A 13928-nucleotide genomic window follows, 5' to 3' on the forward strand; every position below is an offset into this window, starting at 1 on the left:
ACCTTAAGATAATGGGGTAGTTTTTAATTATCAAGGAGTAATATTACCGGTAGGTTAAATTATCATGGGACTATTTTGTTTTAAGTGCTGATGGATGGAGGAACTGATCCGTGCCGTCTCTTTACCAGTAATTGCAGCATTTTACTGGGACAGTAATGGTTACAATTATCATTTATTGAACTGAGACTATATAGATCCTGAACCACATCACGACCCGCAGAGGAATATCATATAAAATCTATAATGTCTGTAAAATACTTAAATACGGAGAGAGCTATGTGCCAAGGCGAGCATACAAAAAATGCTCATCTGGTGTCTGTATTTGCTTTGTGTGAGGACTAAAACAGAACATTGGTATGCGGAGAAAGAGAACAAAGCCCAAGGGAAGTTCCTCCTTCTTTTTTTTTTGCCTGGGCAAACCGCAGAGTAGCTCTGACAACTTGGAGAGTGTGCTGTCATCGATCCAACGTACTATAAGTGTGTGTGTGTGTGTGTGCATTGTGCAGCCATGCATATGAAAAACCTGACCTGTTAGCACACAACAAATCAATCCAACTGTAAATATCCAGGTTATATGGAGACAGAATTTCTCTCAGTCTCCATCAGCCAATATTATCCCTGCTGTCAGATGCTAACTAATTTCTCCTCTCTGCTGCTGTCAGATATCATTTCAGTGCATATTTCCTCCGCCCAGTTCACCTCCAGGTCCAGATGGAGTAAAGTCCCATTTGATCAAGAGACATTTTCATCAAGCAATCACCACCAGTGTCTAGACTCCATCAGAAGGGTTCCGTACTCCTTATGCTGCAGCTTCTCAACCCACACATATTATCACATAACGACGGGTCATCTTTACTGCGCATGACATTAAAATGTCATTTTCAATATGAAAGGGGCTTAGGGAGTCATCTTCCTTCACAGACACTAGCATTAGTTATTTCATCATACTGTTTTCATCTAATCATGGCATAGCTAATTTACTCACCGGGAGTGCCTCGGGTTCTTCTGCCCCTTTGAGGTCTCCCTCCTCTTAATTGTCACATTTCACAGACTTTCTACCTGCGTATGAAGTCCCTGGTGAGGAAGGGTTGATTCACATGGAAAGGACAGATGGAAAAATGAACAAACAGATGATGAACTTTAAAAATGGCCCTGTGGCAGCACACTGGTGTCTGAGGCTGTGCGTGATGGTCTTGGACACACTCTCTATGAGCAACAAGTGATTAAATGGAATCAGAATCAGAATCAGAATCAGAATCAGAATAATAAATACAAGCTATTAATGCTTTAACAGAAAACGACTCCTTTGGAGGAAGGTCAATCTTCTTCAAAAATCTACAAATCCTGGAGCTCTTAAACAAACAAAGCCTCGCTGTCATCACAGACAAAGCTTCATGTATTCACCCTTATGTTAATTTTTTTTTACAACGAATTAGATGAAGTTCTGTCTGTCTGTCAGCTCTGCTTGAGTCCCATGAGCAGCATCACAGCCACACAGCACCAGCCTCCCAGCTTATCTGCACTCACATCACAACACAAAATGTTTAGTCGAGTCGTCTCCTGAGCTGCTGCGAAGCTCATCAACTCGCAGACACAGACCGATAACGAGGCTTGCGGGATTTCATTGGCTTTTAAATACCGGCATAAACATTTAGACCAACTGGCTCGCTGCCAGACTGTCCTCTGACAACCAGTCAGGAAGCACTCTGCTTTATTCCCAGTGATCTAACCGCTCTTCCCGGTCGATGGAGGTTTATACTATACGTAGTATGGATTTGCTTCATGCGGTCTTACACCCCTGATATGCTCTCATTCAGTCGATGCACATGTTTTCCTATCAGATTCTTGGACAGTGTTTGCCATTAATGCCGCAGGAACCGATCTAATCTCTGTTAGAGACCAGAGCACACATGCAAGGGTTCAATAAACCAAGTCTCCATTACAGGGCATTGATTTACTTTTATGGGCTTGTACTCCTACTTTAAATGCCAGGCCGATCTAAAACATTTGTATTTAGTGTCCCTATAAACTTAAAGTACACAGTCACTATGCTATTATGCTAATACATTGAATCTGCTCACTTAATATCAATGAATTGAACAGAGCGTCACACCACCACTTAATTGTGGACTAAATTGTAAGAGATGTGGTCCGAATAAAAGTACAAAACCACACCGACAGGAAAAAACACAGTGTGAATGTGTGTGTGGGTCCAATCAGCACAAGGGGCCAATGTCTCCAGGTAGTTCTCACTGTCAGCGACACAGAAAGACGGAACCTCAGGCGACTTTTCTTTTGACATCCTCGTCTCCATCTGTCTGTGTAATCCATGTTGGCGTGGCTTCTCCAGCAGATTGAACGCATACGGTAGCAGGAGCTTTTATTTCGCGCTTAGTAACGCAACGAGCTTCATTCGCTAACGTGCTTTTAAGCACGGATGCTCAGCAAGAGAGTCTCCTGTGCTGCTGTGAAACAGGCGATGAAAAGGTCGCCTGAAAGTTTCCCTTCCAATAAGTGATTCAAGCAACTTTTGACTTTTTTTTTTTTTACTTTAATTTCTATTTAAACAATTTGAGGACACTGAGTCTGCACCGGTCAGAATGTGTCTTCTGACATGACAGACAAAGCTAATTCACTCTTTTTCCAGGTGGCAGTGATTATTACCTTGTATCTTTTCATGTTCTACATTATATTTTTTGACATTATTTCCGCCCCTCTCCCTGCTCTGTGCCTGACTTGATCCCCTTGGACTCCTTCGCACCTTTCTCTGAACTCAATTCTTCTCTGCCATCCTCTCTCTCATTGTTCGTCTCACGATGATGCCGCTGCTGCTGAAATGTTCCCCATGATCTCCTCCCCCCCCCCCCCCCCTCAGATTTAGCCACACTGGCCTCCAAACACAGAGCAACTCAGGTGTGACAGCATATCTTGTTCCAAGCAGCGCCTGTGTTAAACAACAACAGACTCCAATCGCTACACGATACGACACACAGTGACCTGGTTTCTCCCACCGATATGCCTTTTCATATCTGCCTGGTTCTCCCACCAGCTGTGCTGTGGCCACTTTACTTTCACAGTCCAGCGTGTGCATAGACGTGCACGCGTTCGTGTCTGCAGTGTGTTTCTCAGACAGTTTTGCACCTCTCTGTGTACCGGTATAATGTTAGGGCAGCCATGCTTAGGGTTTATTTTCACTTTCTGTAGATGTGTTCTACTCCTCTAACCTATGGCAAATGTGAATTTGGAAAATAATTACATAAATAAAAAGTACAATAATAATGCTAATAATAAAAATATGAAAAGTAACATTGTACCTATAGCAGTAGTGAATGTAATTATTTAATAACAGGATTTTGGTACTATTATTACTGGTATTTAACATGTACATAATAAATGATGATGCGTCAATGACTTTTCTAACTGATGGATATCTTATAGACATTTTCTAATCCAGTTTTGAACTGTAGTGACATTTTGGTGATTCTACAATAAAAGCCATAATAATAATGTAATTACTATGTAATTATGTAATCTATTTTTACAAGTTGAAAACAATGTTTTTATGCTAACATTGATAACTATCCATTTCCCTCCCTCCTCAGCTCCGTGCTCAAACCACAGCGGCCCACAGCGCTCCAGTTGCTACTTTTCTTGCATGTCTCCCTCCCTGAATGTTTGGATCGATAAGAGCCGGCTGTGTGATAGAATTAGCCTCTAATGGAAAGTACAAACTAGCTTTCTATTTAAAAAATCCCTCTGGGTGTGTGTGTGTGTGTGTGGGGGGGGGGGGGGGGGTTGTCTGGGTAGGTAAAGAGCAGACTGTGAAATAAGATGAATGAGCACGGTTTTCATCTGCATGACTGTGTGTGTGTGCGTGTGTTTGTGTGCATGTTTACGTGCGAGTGAAAGGCTGGTAACAAGGATAGACTTGAAATTAAGTGGAATTGGACTAATTTCCTCTGCTGTTGTCTCAATGCCAGAGAGATTGATTTTTACATGGTGAGTGTGAGTGCAGACAGCAGGAGTGAGACAGTTTCTGCTTTTGGATATCTAAGATTTTGGCTGCAAACATCCCAGCATGTTCAGAGAATGTCTCTTGTGCGAAAATAATATCTGTCAGAGCATCAGGGCATTAAAGGAAAGCCCTGAAACACGTTTAGCTAAGAGGTTGTGTTTTTACTCCTGGTCAATGGTCGCTTTTTTATTTAGCTTTAATGCAGAGAAACAGACATAATTGGATGGAGCCATGAATACTTTCCACTTTCTTCAACCTTTCTAGAGAATACATTTTTCAACATGTTCTCTGTTTGCGTGAAAAACGCTGACAAGATCTCTGTGAAACTTTCTGAAAGGCTGAAGCCGTAAGTCAGGAAAGGTAAACACATGAGTTTGACTGGTCCATTCAACACGCAATGTTTAATATAATAATCACTTTCACACACTGCTATTTAGAACAATAGTAGTGATAACAAAGATACCAGAAAAGCACTTTGAAAGTTTATATCATATACAGTACACGCAAAAATAAATTATTCACAGCAGTGTAAACCCAAATGGAAGCAATTAAAATTTCCCAATTAGAAAGGTTGCTTCGTTTTGTATCACTTCGGTTTGAAACCATTGTGCTTGCTGCCAAAGCGCAAAGCTAACAGCACACAGCTAAACAAACAATCCGTCACACTGGGCAAAATCCATGTTGGAGTTGAATGCGACCGGAGTTGTTCTGTGAATTGCTTTTGGTGTCGCTGCATTTAGATTTGACAGCCAAGGCCTGTTAAATGTGAGCAATTGAAAATAATCAAACAGTCTTTTCTTTGTTTTCTTTGACGCCATGTTGCCTCCCTCACCTCGCCTCACCTCTCAGCTCCCCATCCTTTCTTTCTTTGTACTCCTCTACATTCTTCCCTTCCTCTTTGTTCCCTTAAAATCCCCTTAAAGTCCAGAGGCCATTTAAGCAGTCCTTTTCCCAATTCTGCGTTTTTCTTGTCATCAATCCCCCCCCCCCCCCCCTTCACTGCGGAGAGAAATTGCTTAAGTTCACGGCACACAAGCAAAATGGAAAATGCTACAGGAAATTAATAATTAAAGTCTACACTAACTGAGTTGAGAGTCAGGAGAGCAAATATATTGACACGGGGAGGTTATTTAATCACTATTCTGCATAACTCGGTGCCAAATCTTTGTGCCATAAACATACAAATTGCATAAAATCACTTGACTTTTACTTTGGCGGGTATTAGTAACGTACTAGCGTTAACCGGAATCATGACTTTATGCATAGCTGTCTTGTGTTGCCGTCTTTGCTTCGCTTCGCTGTGATGCTGCTGACTTGTGTGATGTGACCCGGAGTGACGGAACTTAATGTGACATGAGATGCCATGACATGACGTGACATTACGTGATGCTATGCAATGTGACAGGAAAACTCTCATACATGCATGTTGTCACTGAACGTTAGCAGCTAAGCTGGCAACTTTTCAGGTTTTAATAATAACCAAACTAAAAAAAAAAACCTTGTTGGGAATCTTACACTTGATTATTACTTTACAACGTAGCGTTTTGCCTTGCTTCTTTGTTCTGCCTCCTAATTGCCTGACCCGAGTATTGTGTTTCCTCATAAGTACCAACCCAGACAAAGCACACAGTCAGCAAATACACCCCCCCCCCCCCCCCCCCCTAAGTTCCAACAGTGCTCCCTAAACCTCAATTATTCACAACTTATGAATAACGCACTTTACCTCAAGATGGCAAGCGGGGGGGTATTTTTTGCACATGGTGCCTTGAATTAGTCATTACCTCACTATGGCAAAACATACAACCTTCATGCATCCAGACTTTTTCTTGTGTGGCACACAAAAGTGCATTTGTGTAGTTATTTTGCTGTCATTATGTGTAAGGAGTCTAAAGTTAATACTAATACAACTGGCTGCTTTCAATCTGACTGGCCTGGTATGTGAAAGAATGTCATCATGTGAATCTCTGCAGCCTCACTTTGACTTGCATGACTCAGCATTATTTCTGATGACCAATAAACAATAAGAGGCTTTTTCAGCCTCAGTTGCTAACCAGGTTATTTAGTATCACCATCATCATTCTGCTGACTTTTAAAGCAGGAGTAAAGTAAAGAAGAGCAATAAAAGGCCGTTGATCAACTAACTGAACTTATTGTTTCATGAAGTATTTGATGTGTGACTGACACATCAAAGATCTTTTGATGCCCACTCGGCTGAATCTCTTCATCAAAAAAAAAAAAATTAAGAGAAAAGAAAACGAGTGATTCACTGAACATCATGACGCAAGGAAGGATCTCTTTGGAGTTTAGATTGTGACTCTGTGCGCTGATGAAAGAGAGTTAAGGCAGATAAATGGAGGGAATCCCGACGTTAATTAAAGCAGTTGTCCCAAATAAAATAGAAAATACAGCAGTGAGTGTGTGTGCGTTTGTGTGTGCATTTGTGTGTGCGCGCGCGCGTTCGGGCTCATGCCCCGATTAAAGATCTACCTTCCTTCCCAGCACGCATCTTCACGAAGCGACTCTCAAACCTTCCCTATAGCTTCCAATAGTTGACTCGACTTTATCAATATGTTACCTCATCAATTTCCAACATATCGCTAAACACGTGCACGTGCACCAAACACAGATCACCCCGTCCGCGTGCCGTGCAGGCGCCGTGGTGTACGAATCGAAGTTGTTCATGCGCGAGTCTTTTTCGCTCCCGCTGAGATGGTGCGTCCGCTTGTCCGATCTCATGAAGACATGAGATGCGAGTGCACAGTTTTGCGCGTACATGCTGTGTGCGTGTGTGTGCGTGTGTCAAATCACAATGACAGCGTGTGAACTGGTTATATATAGGAGCACACACACGTCTCATCAAATATTTAATCCGCCGCACCATTTTCACTCACACACACACACACACACACACACACACGCACACACGCGCGCGCACGCACACAATTCAGTTATAGATTTAGTAACGTGGGAGTGATTCGCTGCTTTCATATACTTCAAATGCGGGATAAATAAGTGCGTGTGTTTCAGATAATCAACACTGTGTTACTCTTTAGGAGGATATTGATGCGCATTTATCCAAGTCACCCCCCCCCCCTCCTCCTTTTTCTCCCCCCTCAGAACTCTTCGGTGAGAATTCAACCACAAGACAAAGCTTGACGCGCCGGAGACAATTATAAACCCACGGAGCGTGGAAATAATTAGGAAAACATCCCCTTTTTTCTGGTCCTGTAATTGGTCCGTGTGGAGGACGCGTAAAGACATTTTAACCCCCGTGTTTGTCCGACGTGATGTTCGACTGAATCTTTGCGGGATATTTTGGCTGGGTTTTACATTCCATCTCGTATTCCAGGAGGAGAAGGTCTCGGCGCGTCATGAAGTGAAGCTCATATAATCTCATTAAAAAAAAAAAAACCCTGCCTGTGGTTGGATAACTGTTGCGGTGTGGCTTAAAAACACGCACGCATCGGAATAACAAGTTCAGCTCTGCAATTTGTGTCGAAATGGATTTTTAAGAAGTGAAATATTTTTTTGTGCCAATTTTTTGTGGATCTTAAAAATGACACTGCTACGTGGGTGAAGTATTTTCTCTTATTTCCTGATTTGCAGTGGATTCAGTCAACGTGACAAGTGTTCCCAAATTCCTTTGTGCTTGCACCTTTCAAAGGAACTCAAAGTATTGATTACAACATGGGATATTTTACGCATCGTAATTGTCGTTTTGGAGCCCCTAAATAAAACTCGGGGAGTAAAAGGAATGAGAATTGCCGTTTCTCGGTTTCTGGAAATGTGAGTCCAGAGGAGAGCAGTGCGCACCAGACCGAGGAACCCAGGCTGCAGCGCACAACCCAAATTTCCATCGGGGGGGGCGGGAGGGACCGGGTTTTGCGCCGCAGCACCTCCACGACGTTGTCGCCTTTTCTTGCTGAAATGTCTCCGTTTGCACCGACGCTGTAAACGACCAGTGGATACCGAGTCTCCATGGTGTTCACCGGCCCGGCGTCAAAGAGAGGGAGAACAATCGGCTGTTTGGCTCAGTAAACCCTGGACACACCTTTTTTTTTTTTTAATGTCAGTCGAGGTAAGTTTGGCCTTTAAGTCTCCATCGCGTGTGTTGCTGTGTTGACACGAGAGGTCGTCTCCTTCCAAGTTGCGTTGTTGTGACAAGCTGCAAGAAAGAAAGCGCACAGATGAGGCAGATGCGCTGGATTTAACCTTCGCATGTCTGAGAAGAGCGTGAATGTCTGCAAAACAAGTTGCCGTTGAAATAACTTGCAGAAAATGACACCACCTATACCTATACCCCCCCCCCCCCCCCCCCCCCCCTTCTGCTGTGTCTCAGCTGTAGTCTGTATTGAGTGTGTTAAATATCACTTCATTTGATCAGGATTAGGATGAATTCAATCATGTTTTTACTCAGAACACCACATTATAATTTAGTTTTTTTTGACGCTGTCCATGGTGCTGAACCGACATTCCCTGCACTGATACGCACCAGGTTTCTGGATGACTCTTTTTACATATATCATTAAGAACAATTCCGTCTGATGCACCGAAGCAAAGATCACAGACTCACCCGTGGCTCAGATTTAACTTTAAATACCTCCATTTTCTAATACTTTGGTGCAAAGTGGGGGGGAAACATCTGTGTGATGATCTCACTGGAAAGCCCCACTGCCTCGCTCCTCATTTTCTCGATGAGGAAATTTGCCACTATATAAACCTCATTAGTGTCGTGCACAAAATGTACGCTGGAGAAATGCTGCAGAACCAAGTACTGCATAATGCAGTATTATTATTATTTTTCCTTTTTCCAACCCGGATAAATCATTTTATATGCTTTTAATTTAATTTGTTATCTGGGCAGACTAACTTTAACTCAGTCACTCCATATCTCCTGCATTGCTCTGTGCTGAAAAGGAATAGACATGCCATTTCAATTTTTTTTCTTTGGTCCATGCCAAATGTTCTGCTAATGCTGCGGTCACCCAAGAGGCTTTATAATAAATAAATGCTCTAGGGCATGCCCAATATAAGGTAAAGAGACAATGTTTTGTGAGTGAACTCTGACCTGTATGAGTGATCCTTTGCTTCCAGATGCCCCATCGTTCATATTTGCTGCCCTCCCTTCCTACGTTAACTTTTGTCTGGCTAAGATGAGAAAGATTAGGGTGGGGACTTAACATAGGTTCTGAAACAAAGAAAAGGAAGCGATGGTAGGTGGGATGGGAGCCGATCTGCAGTGATTGCTGGTTATTATGCTTGACAACCGAGTGGTGAGGGCAGCCACACACTGAGCCCTGAGAGCCTCCTGTGAAGGCAAGAGGAGGCGAGAGAGCAACCAGCAGACAGACGAAGGGAGGGAAGGAGGGAGGGAGAGGTTTGGCAGCGGTGGCCGTCGATATTCTATGATAGAAAATGAACAAAAGGGAAATATGACGTTTGGAGGGACAGCCGCCAGAAGAGAGAAACACAGAGATGAGACCAACGACAGAGAAATATTACCTGCAAAAGGAAAATGTCTGAAAGTAAAAAAAATGACAGACAAAACTGATTAGATAAGAGATGTGCGTCGTTATTGTCTGACCTTACGCAGCTGCGTCGCAAAAAAAGGTTGTTCAACAGCTTTCAGCTTGACACGTCACTGATATGCAGTCCTGGAAGAAGTAATACCGGTAGTTTGAAACAATATTCAGAAGCAATTTATTGGTCTGCTTGTAGATTAGAGTATCATAAATGAGGCCCTCCCTGCCTTCTCCTGGAAATGTGTGTCACTGCCAAAGGTAAAACCGCAGGCGCTGAAATCAATGATTGTGTATCTGGGTGGAAAATTACATGCAAAAGAAATACAAAATGGTATTAACATCTTATAAAGAGTGAGTTTTCTTTTGCTGCAAGGCTGTAAGGTTTTACTGCTGTGAGATTAAGGAAACTATTAGAAGCCAGAGCTGTAACAGACAGCCGAACAACTAAACTAAGAAGCACCCCAGCGCTAAAAACTGTACAACTATTCAAGGATGTATTTGATGTCTTGGGATGATCGACAAACAGAACTGCCAATACAGAAATTGCAGACAGAAATATTAATACAAAAATAATCAAAACTTCACTGACACTGTACCAAATACAAAAACCTTACAGACGGCAAGGGAAAAACCAGGCTCAGGATTTACATTTCTAATCTGTATTAAAATAATATTCAGGTTCCCATATGTACGTTAAAGATGGCTGTAATCATTCCTCCTGTTGATACTGGCTGTTTCAAGATCCCCTCAATATGATGGCTCAGCAGGCTTCCTTCTGTACACAGCACAGTACAGAAACCCTGGGGAAATAGAAAGCATGTTAGATTTCCACTGGAAACTGTGACTGCTATAGGCTCCACATCAACTTCAGACAAACCTTGATGGATGAGTGCTTGCTATCCTTCTTTCCCACTGGACACGTGTTTAGAAGGAATTTGAACCAGTCGGAGCAGAATGAACGACTGCAGGAAGCGGGAAGTGTTTTAATGTGCATGCAGGGTTGTGATGAGAACTTGTTTCTGTTTTTTGTTTGTTGATTCCTCATCAGAATTACACAAAAACTGCTGTAGGGATTTCCACAGAACTTCGTTCAGATAAAGATTCCGTTACGTTTCAGTATGGATCCACAAGAAATGGCGGATTCAGGATTCATTTCTTGAATAATAAATATGTCAATAATAAATTGACTTTATTAAAACCAGTGGCTCCAAAGAAGTTGGCATTTTGTCCCGGTTTGGCTCTAGTTTTAAATATGTTGGCTGGCTGTGAGTCGACTTTGAATGAAGTTGAATTGAATTAAAGGGATCTGTTGGGGCTTAGTGATGACATGCTCTCTACTGAGTGTCATTACAGCTGCTGATGCAAAGTTTCATGTATTAGGATGCACCCTAATGGGCCTGCCCTTATAAAAGAGCAGCAGGCGACCTTCTCCTTTTCCACTTGTCTTTGACTGCAATGGATGAAAACACACTTGAAGTTAGATCGATCACGATTTATGGCTTCTTCCTGCCTCCTCATCATCAATCCTGTTTTTGAAAAAAAATTTTTTAGCTCGCTAGACTTTTTTTGTAATGATTCTGAAACAAACTGTACCTTTTTTACCCTATGTGTACGATCCTTCCTTCACTCCGGCTATAGAATAAGTGCAGAAAGAAGGCCAGATAGCGGTTAGCGGTTAGCCCAACACAAAGAATCTGTGACAGAGAAAACATCCATTTGTATTACTGCATGAATGAAGTGTGTCCTTACAGTATCACATTTTATCCAGGTGCTTTCATTTAGTGTGATCAGGTGCAACGATTGTTACCCCCCCCCCCCCCCCCCACACACACACACACACACACACACTTGTTTGCAGTTAATCTGTGTTGACAAGCATGAGTCGCCCCATCACACAACATCACAATTATAGATGACTGTGTGCCGCACCACGTGAGGTGTGGATTTACGATAACTGTTGTGTGTGTATATTTAAAATGGCATGTTTTTCATGTCAGGGACTATTGTGCAGCCCTCATTATTCTCATGACAGGCGACGGTGGCTGGTCAAGGCGCTCTGCCCCCGTTGCGTTTGCCAGATTAAGAAATGGCGGCTCTAGTTTTTGTGGATTTCCCCTTGATATGTTCTGTACAGACGACAGATACTAAAATACAGAATCCCGTTATTGTCTTTAAATTACTTCATCATATTATTCTGAACATACAAGCACAACGTGGGATAGTCCTGTCTTCTCCGTTTTTGGAGAGGTCACAAGGCAAACCTGTTTCATGATGAAAATAAAATTAGGATGTGAAATAAAAGATGTTCGACTGTTAAGAATCCTTTCATGCAGACACAGGGCAGTGCACCCTTTGTTGCTTTGTACGTGTGTGAGTTAACCTCCCTGATAGGACCACGGTGAATGCTGTTTCTTTCCTCACTGCAGTCGTTCTCTACGTCTCTGTCACACGCTCGGTCGCTCTCAAACACGCATCTATCAGATCCTGCCGCCTCTGACAGAATCGGACACACGTGGTCCCTCGGCCTGGCGTTCCCCCAGCTGTTTTGTCACCTGTCAGAGGCTGACGCTGGTGAGGAAGGCCATCTCAGAGTTGCTCTACCGCCACTAAGTCATTTTGACGGACACCACATCCAGCCGTTCAGCCCTGCTCCACTCGATGCTCAGTGATGCGCACAAACGGCGCGGCCACCATGAAGATACGTGACCTTTTGTCAGGGGGCCACTTCTTTAACACTGCTGTCTGATGATGCTCTGAGTAGTTAATTGAGTGATTAACGGGTCATTTAGTACATGTCAGGGATATGGAGCAGTGTCCCAGAATGGTTTAGCCTTCAAAATCTAGTGTGGGTGGGTGGAGGAGGGGAGCTGGGGGGGGGGGGGGGGAAGCAAAACCTGCTTCCAGACGACATCTTTTCGTCGCAGTAAAAAAAAATGCCTTTGCTCTGAATCAATAAGAGAGCAGCAGCAACCTACCTATGGTTTAATTAAATGCTGAAGAAGATCGGTCAAGTGTGATTTTAATCCATGACAATAATAATTTATTGGTTGAGTGCATTTTGTGTTGTGAAGCAAATAACCTGTAGCTAATGTTGTCAACTAAATTTAGTGGGGTAATAAGTGTAACACCTGCCTCTGACTTGTCATAGGGTAGTAAATATTAGGACTAATACTTAAGTACTGTAGCTCCAAGCTGTGCAGCACGTCAGTGAAGGTTGCAAACCCCCCCCCCCCCCCCAGGAGTCAGACAGCACTGATGAGTTTATTGGCAGAAATCAAACAGAATTCTAAAAAGATTCAAAATGTATTTATTTTGCAAAAAAGTAAAACGAAGTAACGAGTCATTTAAATTAAACCGTGGAAATATAAATTAGTTATGAGTTTGGTTAAGGCTTTTAGGGTAATCCGGGGTAATCGTAACTCACAAGCCTCTGATGATGATGTTTAGTAATCATACTTAGTTACTTTCCTCCAATGGGTTTAGCTATTACAACTGCCAAAACCGGTGCTGGCTGGAAGTTAATTGTGCTAAAGCAGATTGTTGCTTTTGTTCTCTGTGTTTGTGCAAACCAATTAAATCAGTGAAATTAACCTCAGGGCAAATGAAAGAAGAGCAACCAGCGTTAAAACTAAACCACTCAGAGAACAAATGCTTTGCAATACATTATGAACAAGTCCTTTGAACAACTTGGGGTAGTGGTTGAAATCATTTTACATCACCAAAATGTATCGATACTGAGTCAGTAACGTGTCGCACAATACCGCCACCTGATGGATCATAGAAATCACTACAAGCAACTGTATTGGATCAGCTGATTGAGCCAGTACCAAGATGTACCAGGAGTGATCACAGTGCATTCTGGGATTTTTCTTCTAGTTTTGAGTCTGCACCTGAAAAAGCTTCATTTTAAGGCTGACTCAAGGGTTAGATGCCCACTACCCCTCGACGCCCATAAAAAAACGAGACACCCTGCCTTGTGTGGGAAGACAGAGGGGTAGGGGCAAGTGGGAGAAATGGAATTTGCCATTTGGAAGTACAAAGATAGGAGGGGATAACAAGACACATGGGATAACAATCGGGGCAGGTTAGCTGATCTCAGCGGCAGGAGAACACACTGCGTGCATGGAGCCTAGAAATAAGATGATTAGGTGGGTAACAAGGTAAAGCAGAAACAAAATAAAACAGGAGCATGTAACTGGCTGAATAAAACATGACGCGAAGCAAATCGCCGAGCTGTTACCCGGCGCTCGCGCTAAATAGTTTTGTAGAGTACGATAAAACCCCAGCAGCTTTAAGTAAGCAGTTTGGAGACCCAGAGACGCATTTGACTGGAGTCAGGGAAATATTTGACAGGCTGGTTCTTGCTATCTCTGGAAAACAGCTCCCTGCTA

Source organism: Brachionichthys hirsutus, chromosome 16 (assembly GCF_040956055.1).
Source record: "Brachionichthys hirsutus isolate HB-005 chromosome 16, CSIRO-AGI_Bhir_v1, whole genome shotgun sequence".
Taxonomy (NCBI): Eukaryota; Metazoa; Chordata; class Actinopteri; order Lophiiformes; family Brachionichthyidae; genus Brachionichthys; species Brachionichthys hirsutus.